Raw genomic sequence first — 15,326 nt, forward strand, 5'->3', positions numbered from 1 at the left:
CACCGGGAAACCTCAAGAGACCGAGGGCAGAACGAGCCGAAACCAACGCAATGGAGTCTGTGGCACCAAAACGAAGGGCAGAAAGGTGAAAGCAGACAAATTCGCCAAAATGCGCACTGTACTGCAGAAAACGCTGCCCCCTATGGCCAACTTTAGTAGAAATGGCTTCCAACTCCCTGTTTAGGCCTTGCTGGGCAAAGCAAAAATGGGCTTGTTGCTCCGCTGGACCTCAACAGGCAGCTCTACGGTGCGCGGACAACAGCTCATCTTCATGGGCCCTTGTGAATGGGATATGGAGGAGAGGAGGGGTATTAAAGGGGTTGTAAACTAGGCTTAAAAACTCACTTCACTGGGAACTTTGCTTGTAATACCAAGTCTGGCCACTGCAGTGAGAACGGAGCTGTCTGCTTCCTGCAGAAATCAGCTCAATTTACAATCAAGTGAACAACTGATGGGCCGAGTTCCCAGATGGTCGACCCCTGCTGACTTACTCTTGACGGCCTATCCTTTGCTTGGGCTAGTAGTAGTTTACAAGTGGACAATGCCTATGGAGTTACCCTTTAAGAGGTGTTCATTATAAATATTAATGGGGTTTTTCAGGCCTAAAATATTAAAGCGACCCTCCAGGCTTGGACAAACAAAGATGGCCACACGAGCGCCTCTCACTACCTGATGCACAGTGTGCGTTAGTTTGCATCATTAGTCGGGCAGCCGACTCCTGCCATCCCTTAAAGGGGCAGCGGCCCCCTTGAAGGGGCAGTGGCCCTCGCTGAGCATTGTGACCTTTTCATGGTAAAGCAGGCACAGCTCCGAACATTGTATAGTGGCTGTGCCTGGTACTGCAGCTCAATCCCATTCAGTTCAATGCGACTGAGCTACACATGTGACCGATGGAAGGGACGTCACAGGCCAGAGAAGAGGAGGGTCATTTAAACATCCGATCTGACCCCGCTGATCAGACATGGATGACCAATTCTGAGGATAGTCAGTATTTTAGTCCTTCACGCGGGCGGAGAGCTGAAACCCCATTGATTTGTGGGTATTCATGCGTTCTACATGTGGGTATGAAGCAAACACAATGGACCTCATATCCAAAGCGGAGCGGACAGTGCCTGCGCTCAAAGTTCACTACCAAATTCCATTAATCCGGCATTTGCCGATTCAGCAAGAGCTGTTGACCGCCTGGTGATCCGGTAAGGAGTGGATTCTGGGTGAATTGCCACCATTTAAAGGGAACGCGCAAATGCGAACATCCTTAAAGGAACATTACCATAGTTACAGGGTGGTGGGGATCTGTGCGAGGATAGAGCAGCTTCTTCAAGAAGTGCCAAGAGCGAAGGATCTGTGTCTGAGACCAGAAGAAGAAAAGGGGAACTAAGCAGCGTGTTGTATACATGCACCAAGGCCTCGCGCTGCACCGCTTCCTCTGCTGAGGGGTGGGGGAGGGCCGTACATGACAGCACGCTGGCGGCGGTGGTGTAACGACAGCAGGGCCAGTCTTTTATAGCGCACGTTCTACGGGATCGTAGCTGTTGCCAATATATCCAATACTAGTGATCTCAATAAAGATAGCGGTTAATGGGTGTAGGTGCAATATAAGGGTGCATTGGATACATCCAATGGGCTTATAGAGATAACTATAGGGGACATACCCATAGGCAACCCCAATAAATGTTTGGAGACGCGACTGATATAAGTGTATAGGATACCAAACAGAGGACCAACACACATATCCACCTAGAACATATCCAACTATGTAGCCGCATACGAAGTAACCAATAGAGAATCAACTAACGTAACTACATGGTAACATAGCGAGTGGAGACCCAACAGAAGTAACTACATGGGACATGGCGAGTGGAGACCCAATAGAAGTAACTACATGGGACATGGCGAGTGGAGACCCAATAGAAGTAACTACATGGGACATACAAGTGGAGACCCAATAGAAGTAATTACATGGGACATGGTTGAATGGAGACCCAACAGAAGTAACTACATGGGGCATGGTGAGTGGAGACCCAATAGAAGTAATTACATGGGACATAGCGAGTGGAGACCCAATAGAAGTAACTCCATGGGACATGGCAAGTGGAGACCCAATAGAAGTAATTACATGGGACATAGCGAGTGGAGACCCAACAGAAGTAACTACCTGCGACATAGCAAGTGGAGACCCAGTAGAAGTAACTACATGGGACATAGTGAGTGGAGACCCAATAGAAGTAACTACATGGGACGTAGTGAGTGGAGACCCAATAGAAGTAATTACATGGGACATGGTGAGTGGAGACCCAATAGAAGTAACTACATGGGACGTAGTGAGTGGAGACCCAATAGAAGTAATTACATGGGACATGGTGAGTGGAGACCCAATAGAAGTAACTACATGGGACATAGCGAGTGGAGACCAAATAGAAGTAACTCCATGGGACATAGCGAGTGGAGACCCAATAGAAGTAATTACATGGGACATAGTGAGTGGAGACCCAACAGAAGTAACTACATGGGACATAGCGAGTGGAGACCCAGTAGAAGTAATTACATGGGACATAGTGAGTGGAGACCCAATAGAAGTAATTACATGGGACATAGTGAGTGGAGACCCAACAGAAGTAACTACATGGGACATAGCGAGTGGAGACCCAGTAGAAGTAATTACATGGGACATAGTGAGTGGAGACCCAATAGAAGTAATTACATGGGACATAGTGAGTGGAGACCCAACAGAAGTAACTACATGGGACATAGCGAGTGAAGACCCAGTAGAAGTAATTACATGGGACATAGTGAGTGGAGACCCAACAGAAGTAACTACATGGGACATAGCGAGTGGAGACCCAATAGAAGTAACTACATGAGAAATAGCGAGTGGAGACCCAATAGAAGTAATTACATGGGACATAGTGAGTGGAGACCCAACAGAAGTAACTACATGGGACATAGTGAGTGGAGACCCAATAGAAGTAATCACGTGGGACATGGCGAGTGGAGACCTAATAGAAGTAATCACGTCGGACATAGTGAGTGGAGACCTAGTAGAAGTAACTACAAGGGACATAGTGGGTGGAGACCCAATAGAAGTAATTACATGGGACATGGTGAGTGGAGACTCACAGAAGTATCTGCATGACATAATAAATGAAGACACAAAAGAAGTATCAATGAAGACCTAACAGAAGTATCTACGTGGGACATATTTAGTGGAGGCACAGATACATCTATTGGGTCTCAACTAGATATATCCCATGTAAATACTTCCATTGGGTCTCCACTGGAGAAGTCCCATGTAGATACATATGTGGTTCTTCATTGCTTGCATTGCATGTAAATACAGGAGATGTATCTACATGGGACACATCTAGTGGAGACCTAGCAGATGCATCTATATAGCATGCAAAGAATGGAGAACCAACTAAGATAACTACATGGGGCATGTAAAGTAACCAATTAATACTCGATGTAATTACTTGAGACATATCCAGTGGAGACACAACAGAAGTCTCTACAGTACATGTGGGATGTAACCAATAACAACCCAACAGAAGTATCTACATGAGATGTGAGCAATGAAGACCTAGCAGACGTGGAGAACCAACTAATGTCCCATGTAGTTACATCTCCAGTGGAGACCCAATGGAAGTATCTATTTAGGCAGTAACCAATGAAGACCCAACAGAAGAAAGGACATAGGACACATCCAACGAAGATACAACACACATATTCACAGGAAGTGTATCCAATGGAACCACAACAGAAATATCTACATGAGATAGAACTATTGAAGACCCAACCGAAGTATCTACATGGGACATATCCGGTGGAGACCCAATGGAAGTATCTAAAGGAATGTAACTATAGCATATACACTGGAGACCCAACAGACATACCCATACAGGACGGAACCGGTGGAGACGGGGCTGAGGAGTCTGTAAGCCAAATTTCCCCCCCCCCCAGCTTCGACTCCTCCTTAAATGTATCAGACATATTAATTACCAACAATAAATTTACTGTAGAAAAACAGTAACTTTAGACTTATTTAGACATAAAATATCCAAATTCACCCCTCTGCTATGGTCAAATACAAAAGGTGAAATTTGACCATTTTGTGACTTTTTTGTAGTAAATACATTTTGTTCAAAAGGGAGAAAGAAAGAAAAAAAAAGCACTAAAAACACACAAAACTATATTTTGTGAATTCCCATTCGGAAAGCTCCTCGGCAACAATATTGCCAGTGCTGTAACCAATCAGAGGCTTGCTTTCGTTATCCTCTTTGTGAGATATCTGGTGACATATGACCGCACGGCCCTTATTGGTAACATGCGTGTGCTCTGAAGGACCTCCTACCTCCATGGGCTGCTAATTAAGTGGAGTATCAGCCAATTAAAAGTTTGGCGTAAATCTGCGCCATAAGCCGATAGCCTCCTTCCTAAACATAAATCGTGGGACCATTTGTGCCACAGTGTTAAGATTTTTACTAAATGCCCTAAAAACAGAGATCCACAAAATAAAATACACCCCCACCCCAACCGGGCAAAGCCCCTTATGAATTATGGGACGACTTGCTACACGTAAACATGCGCGGATGTTCAGAATCCGACCAATGACAGATGGGAATTCTATTTTGCGGCACGACTTTGTATTTTGTGGTTACAAAACGATACTTTTGTAGGACAAAAAAGTGGTTAAAAATTTTTTGGAAAAGGCCAAAAAAGTGTCAACAGTCGAAGAGGCGAATAAGACGATGGAAACTAACGCCGCCGGCCCATCCATGTATTTACATACGAGTTCCTCTTTTGTCGGAATGGAAATTTTTTTTTCATCTCTCTACACTTCGACAAAAAGCACTTGACTTGAGCCTCGGCACATCGAGCTTCGATCCTCCGGCGCACAGTAACACCTCACCTCCTACATCCAGGTTTCACTTCCCCGGATGTCACACAGGTTGAGCAACCGAACCACGTGTGGGGATGTGTATATATTGGATAACATACGCAGTGCTGAGCGACCTCAGGCTGTGATAATAATGCCGGTCTGTACGGCAGAGCCGTCACCTCTCAACGGGGTCTATGGGTCCAAAATGGGGCCTAGATAAGAACATCCAAAGAGGTCCGGGACCGATGTGTGCACTTTCTATATCGTTACTCAATAACTTGGCGCCATCTACATAAAAGAGGCTGAAACAGAGAGCTTACAATCTAATCAAGAAGATGGGGTGGTAAGCCATAGGGACTATATGGTGGGCCACCACTCAATCTATAGCAGTTCGTTTCTTGAATTATGTTCGGCCTGGTACAAGATGGTGACCATCATACGTAACTCAGGGGTGGAACTATAATAGGCCCACGGGATGTGGCTGCACCCGGGCCCTGGGGTCTTGATGGTCTCTTTGCCCCATATGAGTAGACCAGGACTATTCTAGTCGGAGGGCGCACGATAAGGATTTAGCATTGGGGTCCAGCAGCAGCAGCTTCAAGTTACACCTCTGCCCGGGATGAGTTGTTGGCGACGGTGTGGAGGGGGTTACAGTTTCCAGGATTTGGGAAGTTGGGTTCAGGATATGGTCTCTATTACAACACGGAAACCTAGTTCTTGAGAATAATAAACAAGACGTTGCGTTTCCTGGCCCGTCGTTTTCCCTCGTCAACCCCCACCACCACCCAAAAGGAGCCGGGGAACTCGCCTAAAGCCAAAGCCGGGTGACCCCGGAGGGTATAAACGAGAGGCCATGCCGGCGAGATTAGGCTCCCTGAACCGTATACCATAAGCCATGCCTTATAAGGAGCGCGTGTACAATCTTTTCAGCTAGTGCTAATGACGAGACCCTTAAGCCAGCGGATTGTGTGGCTGTAGAGGGAGGAAAAAAAAAAGAAAGCAGGACGTACTTACAAGCAGGGAGCCACGATGACTGTGTTTCCCGGCCCTCTTCCTTCGGGAAGCGGCCCTGAAGACTGGAGCAAGAAGGGGGGAGTGCGAAGAAGAAGAAGAAGAAGCCTCTTGCTTTCCGTTTCTTGAAGCCACAAGGACCGGCGGCGGTGAAGAAGAAGAAGTGTCCCCAGTTTGTCACCAAACAGTGTGGAAGGTTCCCCCCCACCACATAGACTCACGCGGCTTGTCCTGAGTGACAGAGAGGACCTCTGCCGTCAGCGGGTAAAGGGCAGTGACAGATGTAAGGAGGGGAGGGGGGCTGCCTGCCTGTGTGTGAGAGGAGGGTATGGTTTGAGGGGGAGGGAAGGGGATGCCTCCTGCCTTAAAAACAGCTGTTGAAAAGAAAGCCGCTGAGTTGATTTCCTTTGCAGTGTGACTTGAAGCGATCGCTCCTCCTCAAGTCTTCAGCTGACAATTACAAGTTCTGCAACCAGCTAAAAACATTTCGATTGGGTTTTGGAGACTCCAAATTTGGGAACGGGAAAAGGGGGGGGGGGGACGTGGTCCGGACCTAAATCAAGGCAGCCCCCACCTTCTCAATTGGATCCCCTCCCGCCTTTCCTCTCTATAAACACATTACACTAGGACCAATTTAGCCCAAAAGCTAATTACTCCACCGGGATGGTTTTTGGACGGTGGAATTTTTGCACCTCTGGCCTTGGTGACAAACTTCAGGATGTGGAGGACACAAAGTCCCGTCAACCTCGGTGATCCACTGGGATGAGGACATCGGAAGCTTTCGGGCAAGGCTGCAAAGATATTGGGGCGGGCAGATGGCGCACATTGTGACCAGCTTGCGAGAAACCAAGAAACTCAAAAACTTACATCCTGTACATAGTAAATATAGCGCTAATGCGATTCAAAAACTCCTATATGCGAGCTTGGCCTATTTCTTGTGGTTTGCCGTTATATTGCAAGTTTGCCGGCATCCAAAATTAATGTCCGTGGAGATTTTTGCAGCCAAAAATAACTTAAAATGCTCTTCTGGCACATTAAAAAAAAAAAAAAAAAAAATTGATAATGGGTTAAATTGACGAGAAATGGAGAATCGCCTATCCTGGTGGCCCCCCGTCCGGTGCCGAAGCCTATGGCTGAGCGGTGAGCGGCACGATGAGTGGCACCCAAGCGCTGCTGTTTCTTCTGGGTTCCGTGTGTCGGGCATCGGGGGTGTAGCCCTGGACAGGGAGCCGCCTGGATGGGCAAGAATTCAAAAATTCTCTTCGTTTTAACCCTTTATATATTTTTTTATGCTCAGGAAAACCTTTAAATTTCAGGGTTTAAAAAAATGTTCCTTTATGTCCGTCCGGCTCCTATTTAACTTCACAAACCTAGATCTGCCTTTTTAGTACCCCAAGAAAGTCCGATGCCACCCATACGGCTTATCACCCTAGGGCGGAGAGCACAGCGGAATTTTCCGTGTGAATTCCACCTCTAAAAAAAAGTGTCAAAACCGTGCGCAAATCTGCGTTTTTTCCGCTTAGCCCCGTCGATGGGCAATATCAGTGTACGGAATTACGATGCGGAAAAACAGAGTTTTTGCATCAAGAAGTGAGAAGTCATCATCATCATCATCATCATCATCTTCACAAGGGACCTGATGTTTGGAGATGATTAGGGGTCTCTCCTTCAGCTGTCTACATTGTCACCGGCAGTCATGGGGGGGGGGGGGGGAGTCGTCTGTAACGATCCGCCTTGAAGCCGCACCGGTGATGGATTATGTTACTACTGCTTCATGCCACTGAATGTTACAGAATACCCCTTCTCCCGAACGGACAACCGCGTGGCAGCATGATAGATTGGCGAGCGGGACAGTAAGGAGGGGGATGAGACGGCAATTTTTTTTTTGTGCTTTACCTTTATATATTGGAAAATGTATCACCGCTATAGGACATTACAAACCAATAATCACAGAGCAATAAACACTATATATCGCCCACCCAGTCACCAATTGAATGTTGCCGGCATGAAGATTACATAAGTATGCCATCTCTTTAATATTTTATTGTAAGGAGGGCAAACATTGGACATAAGTTGGTATCAACTCAGCGCACTGGGATGCAGAAGTGGAGTGGGCAGAATATCATACAGACATGACATAGAATTCTCAACCGGCTCAAGGGGATGAACAAATATGGCCGCCCAGGTGAGGACTAACCTCCCAGATCTATCAGGAGGCATACACTTCAGTAGCTGTATGCCATATTCAGAAGGGCTTCCGATGGTGTCCTCTTCAATGCCCCGAATGGCACCCAATGAGCAATAGACTGTAGAGTCATAATTAAAGGGGTTGTCCAGTTGTAAACTATTGATGGGCTATCCTCAGGATCAGCGGGGGTCTGTCACCGAGGACCTGTTTTCTAGGATGGAGCACTCATGCACTGAGCTGATGTGTTTAGGAAGCAGACAGCTCCGTTACCGCTGCAGTATCTCGCTTAATATTGGATTCATTTCACCGGGGAACTTGGCCTGTAATTCCAATCCTGGCCACCGCAGTGGGAATGGAGCTGTCTGCTTCCTGCAGAAATCAGCTCAGTAAAAAGCTGATAAGCAAGGATCCTGGGTGACGGACCCCCGCTAATCTACTATTGATGTCCTACCCTCCATCAATAGTTTACATTTGTACAGGATTTAAAAAAACATGGCTGCTTTCTTCTAAACACAGCACTTCAATGCAGCTGAGCTGCAATACCACACACAACCCTATGGACAAGGGTGGTGTTTGGAAGAAAGCAGCCATGTTTTTTTTAACCCTAGACAACCCCTCTAAAGCAAACAGTCATTGAGGGATCAGGAAGGACCCCCCCCCCCCCCCCCCCCCCCCCCCGCCACCCCTTCCCAAGTTTTAACTGACCAGAGGGTTTCAATCTGATTTCCAAGGGGCCAAATAGGTTGGTCTGAGACTGAACCTGATGGAGGTTTGTCTACCATTTGGTGAAGAAGTAGGAGACCATCTATAAACATGGAGTTCTAGCTGAGACCTAGAACACCCCCCAGAACTTTGAAGAACATTTCAGAATGTGTTGCCCGATGAAGTTGCCGTACGGTACCTTACACAAGCGAGTCCACGGGAGACTACTATCCATTAGCCACAATAGAGCGGCCAATAAATCCAACCTGGTCGACCCCCTCGGCACGGAGTATGGGGTCGGCTGTTGATCGTACGATTATTTCTCCGGGTAGTTGTCCTTATAAGGTCTTCAGAATGAGACCTCCAAGTGTCACCTTCAGCGGTTGGATGGGTTTCCTCTTCGTTGTGCTCCCATCATAATAAATCCTCAAGTGGACAATCCGGGTGATTATCTTATCTAATCCTTTCCCTTATTTATCACTATGGTTGGGGGAGAGGGGCCCATTTAGATTGTGCCCCCCACACGGGGTGCCTGGAGGTCACGTTATATAAACAGCCACTTGCCGTCCTGATGGATTGTACATTGGCCAGGTCTGTAGATAGGACCTGATAAGGTCTCAGACACACTCAGGAGACCCTCTCTAGGTGTTAAAGACTGTGATTAGAGCCGAGGAGGGGGACTCATTAACCCCTTCACCACCAGGTTTACCATAATTACTACTGAAACAAGTCAGGGACCTGAAAGTGGCAGAATCTCCACCTTCGTTGAGGCTAGATGTACGATCCAATTGGTGACCCGAAATACGTAATGTGACCAGATATGGAAGAAATCGCTTGATCGCCACCCAATGAGATGGAGTCCGAGAGAAAGGATGGCGAAAGACGATCAACAACGCTGATGTCGCCGTCACACACATTTCCTACGGGAACAACGGCCCGCGGTTTATAGTTCGGGCGCTAGGGACTTCATAGGGAATATTTCGTAGCCGCAGCAAATATTGGAAACGTTATATTTATTATTTTATTTATTACATGTATGTTGTGCGCAGACTTTGTATGAAGTAGGCAGACGCACCCAGCCGCAGTGCTGACCGTGACATTTACATGGCTGGACTCCTGTGACAGGATCGTGGGACTGTCATATGAAGGTTCCCAGGCCTGCCATGGATGTCTCCCTATTAAGCCCTACTTATTGCAGGGCTTAATAAGCTGATGTTAAAGGGGTTGTCCCGCGCCGAAACGGGTTGTTTTTTTTTTTCAATAGCCCCCCCGTTCGGCGCGAGACAAACCCGATGCAGGGGTTAAAAAAAAAAAAAAAAACAGATAGTACTTACCCGAATCCCCGCGGTCCGGCGTCTTCTTACTTACCTTGTGAAGATGGCCGCCGGGATCTTCAACCTCAGTGGACCGCAGGGCTTCTGTGTGGTCCATTGCCGATTCCAGCCTCCTGATTGGCTGGGATCGGCACACATGACGGGGCGGAGCTACGAGGAGCCGCTCTCCGGCACGAGCGGTCCCATTCAGCAAAGGAGAAGACCGGACTGCGCAAGCGCGTCTAATCGGGCGATTAGACGCTGAAGATTAGACGGCACCATGGAGACGAGGACGCCAGCAACGGAACAGGTAAGTGAATAACTTCTGTATGGCTCATATAATGCACGATGTACATTACAAAGTGCATTAATATGGCCATACAGAAGTGTATACCCCAACTTTGTTTCGCGGGACAACCCCTTTAAATGAAAAATACACTGCAATCTGTATTGCAGTATATTGTACAAAAATTACACATAAACAAACAGTTGCAAGTTCAAGTCCCCAATGAGCACTTTTAAAAAAAAAATTGTTTTACCACAAACAAAAAGATTAGCCCCCTCCATTTTTTGCTTAATTGGCTGATACCATTGGACAACAGATTTGTTTTTAGCCGCCCAGTAAAAAAGCAAACAAAAAGAGGAAATAACTGGTGTGGTTGGGTCTGTAAAACTCCGATCTATTAAAATATCGCATTATTAATCCCAAACGGTAAGCAGCATTGGAGGGGGGAAAAAATTCTATATATATATATATTCTATTATATACATACGGTATATACACACACACACAATGCAAAGACTTTCAGTCAACCTGTTTCTTCCCAAAAAACAGACTAAAAAGGCGTACGTCAAAATGGTACCAGTCCATAATTAAGAAGGGCTCGCATACAGCCCCTTCAATGGAGAAATAAAAAAAAGTTAAGAGGGGGGGGGGGGGGGGGGGAGTCGACAACTTTTTTTCCTTTTAAATTTTTTTTTTAATTTTTGTAACATATATATAACATATACATATACATACATATATATAAATTTGGTATCACCGTAATCACGCTGCCTCACTGAATAAGTCAACATGACATTTTTTACCACTCCGCGAATGTCGTAAAGACATTGCACGAACGCTGGGGGCTCGGGTTCCGATTCACCCTACTTAGCACTTATTGAAAAACTTTGAATGGTGCTATTGGAAGTTTCCTTGCACAGACGAGCGCTCACGTGGCTGGCTGGGTTATTTTTTTTTGAAAGCCAGGAGAAAAGCAAGAAAAGGAAAAAAAAAAAAAGATGTCCGTGTCCTCGAGGGATTAACTGTCTTTCGGAAGCCCGATTCAAGTTTTACAGATCATTCTGTCATTATCCGATAATCCAGTCTGAGAGGCAGAATTTTACACTACATCATCGGACTGCAGCCTCCTGAATCCTGGGAACGGTCCACGAAACGCCGACCACCGTTACACTATAGTCATGTGACAGGGCCAACGGCGGTTGGTGCGGGCCTCCTGTATCAAACACGAGAGCAACAGCCGAGGTGACGCTACGGGTAACGACAACATGGCTTCCCAAAGAGGGACATCTATGAAGGGGTATTTGTATGGTGCAGTTCTCGCCTGGCCTCTCGCTACGCATGAACCTCGCCTTAGACAGTCAATGAACGCGGTCCGTGACAAAGCCGTGGAAGCCGCAGTAGTAGCGAGACTTTAGTGATCCTGTCACCCGTCTCCCACGGGAAACCACATCAGTATCTCTTCACATCATATTCAAATCATTGTCAGTAAAAGCTGACATCTACGGTTTCTCGCTTCGTTTTCGATCGTCACCTACAGTCCCCCCTTCCTGCGAGATGGAGGAAAACACTGTAGTCACCAGTGCGGACAAAGAAAAATGGAACTACAACTCCCAGCAGGATCATCCAAATGCAGGAAGCCATAAGGAGAGCAATACTGCCCTCTTAAAGGGCCAGTGAACCAAATGTCGGCAGCTAGCGCCATTCCGTATCCGTCCTAGTGAAGGCGAATGTCCCGTTGCTTTCGAATGTTAGTACGATGTTTCGTATTAAGTCGCTTAAATCCACTGGTCACATGCTGCGCATGAAGATCGGACGTGACGGTACCCCGAATGTGTTGTTTTTACGCACGAGCTTCGGCCATATTGCTATTGGGCGTAAATTGTACGTGAAATCCCCCGTGTATCCAGCCTTAGGTTTACTGTCTCTTTAAGACCTGGGGGCCACAAGTCAAGACACAAGCCTCGCGCTGCGCTCCACCGTGCTTCTGGACGCGCTGCATCTCCTCACCGCAATGTCATTTTCTTCTCTCATTTTCCTTGAACGGAAACCACGAGAGTATTTCATTTCCAGCCCTCGGAGCTGACTGAGCCGCTATTGTTCGTGTGTGTATGGTGTGCGTGTGTCAGGCTGCAGGCGCTGCGCAGTAGGGATCGGGATTATATACAAGCCTGCACATCGGCTTTCTCTCCTCAGGACGGGCCCCCTGCCCAGATCTACGGTCTCAGGGGAAGAGATCAACCCACCAATCCCTACAAGAATGAGGGAGATGGGCTAAATGTACAAACTACACTTCCCAGAATGCTAATCACCATAGCAAGCGTTGTGCGGACACTGAACAAGCAGGGAATACTGGGAGAATGCAGAATAGTGAGTGCAGCTCTGGGGTATAATACAGGATGTAACTCAGGATCAGTACAGGATAAGTAATGTATGTACACAGTGACTCCAGCAGCAGAATAGTGAGTGCAGCTCTGTAGTATAATACAGGATGTAACTCAGGATCAGTACAGGATAAGTAATGTATGTACACAGTGACTCCAGCAGCAGAATAGTGAGTGCGGCTCTGGAGTATAATACAGGATGTAACTCAGGGTCAGTACAGGATAAGTAATGTATGTACACAGTGACTCCACCAGCAGAATAGTGAGTGCAGCTCTGGGGTATAATACAGGATGTAACTCAGGATCAGTACAGGATAAGTAATGTATGTACACAGTGACTCCACCAGTAGAATAGTGAGTGCAGCCCTGTAGTATAATATAGGATGTAACTCAGGATCAGTGCAGGATAAGTAATGTATGTACACAGTGACTCCACCAGCAGAATAGTGAGTGCAGCTCTGGGGTATAATACAGCATGTAACTCAGGATCAGTGCAGGATAAGTAATGTATGTACACAGTGACTCCAGCAGCAGAATAGTGAGTGCAGCTCTGGAGTATAATACAGGATGTAACTCAGGAGCAGTACAGGATAAGTAATGTATGTACACAGTGACTCCACCAGTAGAATAGTGAGTGCAGCTCTGGGGTATAATACAGGATGTAACTCAGGATCAGTACAGGATAAGTAATGTAATGTACACAGTGACTCCACCAGCAGAATAGTGAGTGCAGCTCTGGAGTATAATACAGGATGTAACTCAGGATCAGTACAGGATAAGTAATGTATGTACACAGTGACTCCACCAGCAGAATAGTGAGTGCAGCTCTGGGGTATAATACAGGATGTAACTCCGGATCAGTACAGGATAAGTAATGTATGTACACAGTGACTCCACCTGCAGAATAGTGAGTGCAGCTCTGGGGTATAATACAGGATGTAACTCAGGATCAGTACAGGATATGTAATGTATGTACACAGTGACTCCACCAGCAGAATAGTGAGTGCAGCTCTGGAGTATAATACAGGATGTAACTCAGGATCAGTACAGGATAAGTAATGTATGTACACAGTGACTCCACCAGCAGAATAGTGAGTGCAGCTCTGGAGTATAATACAGGATGTAACTCAGGAGCAGTACAGGATAAGTAATGTATGCACACAGTGACTCCACCAGCAGTATAGTGAGTGCAGCTCTGGAGTATAATACAGGGTGTAACTCAGGATCAGTACAGGATAAGTAATGTATGTACACAGTGACTCCACCAGCAGAATAGTGAGTGCAGCTCTGGAGCATAATACAGGATGTAACTCAGGATCAGTACAGGATAAGTAATGTATGTACACATTGACTCCACCAGCAGAATAGTGAGTGCAGCTCTGGAGTATAATACAGCTTGTAACTCAGGATCAGTACAGGATAAGTAATGTATGTATACAGTGACTCCACCAGCAGTATAGTGAGTGCAGCTCTGGAGTATAATACAGGATGTAACTCAGGAGCAGTACAGGATAAGTAATGTATGTACACATTGACTCCACCAGCAGAATAGTGAGTGCAGCTCTGGAGTATAATACAGGATGTAACTCAGGATCAGTACTGGATAAGTAATGTATGTACACAGTGACTCCACCAGCAGAATAGTGAGTGCAGCTCTGGGGTATAATACAGGATGTAACTCCGGATCAGTACAGGATAAGTAATGTATGTACACAGTGACTCCACCAGCAGGATAGTGAGTGCAGCTCTGGGGTATAATACAGGATGTAACTCCGGATCAGTACAGGATAAGTAATGTATGTACACAGTGACTCCACCAGCAGAATAGTGAGTGCAGCTCTGGAGTATAATACAGGATGTAACTCAGGATCAGTACAGGATAAGTAATGTATGTACACAGTGACTCCACCAGCAGAATAGTGAGTGCAGCTCTGGGGTATAATACAGGATGTAACTCCGGATCAGTACAGGATAACTAATGTATGTACACAGTGACTCCACCAGCAGAATAGTGAGTGCAGCTCTGCAGTATAATACAGGATGTAACTCAGGATCAGTACAGGATAAGTAATGTATGTACACAGTGACTCCACCAGCAGAATAGTGAGTGCAGCTCTGGAGTATAATATAGGATGTAACTCAGGAGCAGTACAGGATAAGTAATGTATGTACACAGTGACTCCACCAGCAGAATAGTGAGTGCAGCTCTGGGGTATAATACAGGATGTAACTCAGGATCAGTACAGGATAAGTAATGTATGTACACAGTGACCCCACCAGCAGAATAGTGAGTGCAGCTCTGGAGTATAATACAGAATGTAACTCAGGATCAGTACAGGATAACTAATGTATGTACACCGTGACCCCACCAGCAGAATAGTGAGTGCAGCTCTGGAGTATAATACAGGATATAACTCAGGATCAGTACAGGATAAGTAATGTACGTACACAGTGACTCCACCAGCAGAATAGTGAGTGCAGCTCTGGGGTATAATACATGATGTAACTAGGGAGCCGTACAGGATCAACTGTACAACGTATATCTCAAGGACATGTATGCCATATAGCA

The 15,326-nt window shown here is 46.3% G+C and overlaps 1 protein-coding gene across 6 annotated transcripts in view; it reads right to left on the reverse strand.

The window, feature by feature from the left end:
* MEF2D (myocyte enhancer factor 2D) overlaps positions 1-15,326 on the reverse strand; it is a 182,587-nt gene that overhangs the window by 85,896 nt on the left and 81,365 nt on the right. The window contains exon 1 of one of the 6 annotated variants that reach the window (XM_066609109.1): positions 5,891-6,157. The exons of the other annotated variants lie outside the window; for them this stretch is intronic. The gene's annotated coding sequence lies outside the window, so the exon portion shown is untranslated. Of the gene's footprint in view, positions 1-5,890; positions 6,158-15,326 lie in introns of those variants that run through there. 6 annotated transcript variants of the gene reach the window in all.

Source organism: Eleutherodactylus coqui, chromosome 6 (genome assembly GCF_035609145.1).
Source record: "Eleutherodactylus coqui strain aEleCoq1 chromosome 6, aEleCoq1.hap1, whole genome shotgun sequence".
Classification (NCBI taxonomy): domain Eukaryota; kingdom Metazoa; phylum Chordata; class Amphibia; order Anura; family Eleutherodactylidae; genus Eleutherodactylus; species Eleutherodactylus coqui.